Consider the following 1,468-nt stretch of genomic DNA (forward strand, 5'->3'; position numbering starts at 1 on the left):
CCTCCCCCGACCCCTGTGCTTTTTTCAAGCCCAGCTATTAATTTTATGATTATTGTTCTAAAATCTTGCTCAGCTTTGCTGCTTATATCTGTTTTGAGAGGTTCATTAGCTCTCAATTCTTCTTGGAATTTTGTTGGAGGAGAGCTCTTTCTTTTCGTCATTTTTAGTTAGCTTTCTGGCTCTTGTTAGTTTTAAAGACTTGTTATGCTCTCTGTACCTGTGAGCGCTGTTGTATCCAAGAAGACTCTTTGTCCAGGGCCTATCCTTTCAGAGAGTGTTTTTTGAATCGTATCTCTTGGTCTCTCTTGTTGAGACCTTTGTTATTTTATTTTCCTACTCGTAGTGATATTTGGGACTCTCCACCATGTGTGCTTTGGCTTGTTTCTTGAGGTAGCTCTGGGGAAGAAAACAGACAGACACACAGGGAGCAGAGGCACACAAACGCACAGACAAATCTGACAAACATGCAAACCGAGAGGGAAAACGAAAAAGTTAAGAGAAAAGATGGAGGAGGGAAGACGAATAATAGAGAATAAAAAATACATAAAAAGGTGAAAAAGAAGAAAAGGAAAAAAGAAGAAAACCGATGGACAAAGAACAGTTTAAAGCATATAACCAGATTTCCCAGCTACAGTTAAATAGCCGTGTGTATGCAGTGCTGGTTGAAGAGCATAGAGAAAGAGAGAGAAGACAGGGTAGGGATGAGGCAAAATTGGAAATAGAATGAACAGGCAGAAGTAATAAGAAGCTTTTTTCAAAGAGATAAAGGGTGGAATATGGTTGGATAGGTGAGAGAAGGACGCTGGTGTTATCCAGAGAGACTATATAGTCTAATTACTCCTGAGATAAAGAGGTGAAAATGTCGGTAGGTATAGAATTTATATCTACAGAATGGACTAGATGAGACTGTTTAAGCAAGCCGGTGACTAGAGTTAATCAGGTCAGTGTTCTGGGAAAAAGAGAAAAAGAAAAAGAAAAAAGAAAAAAACAAAAAACAAAAAAACCCCACAAACAAACAAAAAAGGAGGAGGGCAGCTCTCTAGCAGTGATAGGCATGGTGGAGTCCAATGCGTCAGGTGGGAGTTCTGCCTTGGTGGTTGTGGGGAGGAGAGTGGCGGCGCTCCAGTCCCTTCTTGAACCAAGTGTTGCACCTCGCTTTTTTGGGTGTGTAAACTCCCCATGCCAGGGGCGCAGCCAAAGTGGGTCACACTCTTTAACCCAGGCCAGGCCTAGTTTCCAAATCCCAGTCCGCGCCCCCCACTGAAATTGCCTTAGACACAACCTCGCAGGTGATCCCCTCGGGGCAATTCCAAGCCTCTTGCCTAACCCTGGGGATGGAGCCAGAATCACTGCTCCCTTCTCCTCCAGGTCGGGTTGGCAAGCAAGGACGGGGTTTGCCTGGGGGGCTCGCAGGCCCCCTGGAGAGAGGCAAGCCAGGTCCCTCTGTGTCTCGTCACCCGAAACATCA

The sequence above is a fragment of the Crocuta crocuta genome, unplaced genomic scaffold (assembly GCF_008692635.1).
Source record: "Crocuta crocuta isolate KB4526 unplaced genomic scaffold, BGI_CrCroc_1.0 scaffold594, whole genome shotgun sequence".
In the NCBI taxonomy this organism is placed as follows: domain Eukaryota; kingdom Metazoa; phylum Chordata; class Mammalia; order Carnivora; family Hyaenidae; genus Crocuta; species Crocuta crocuta.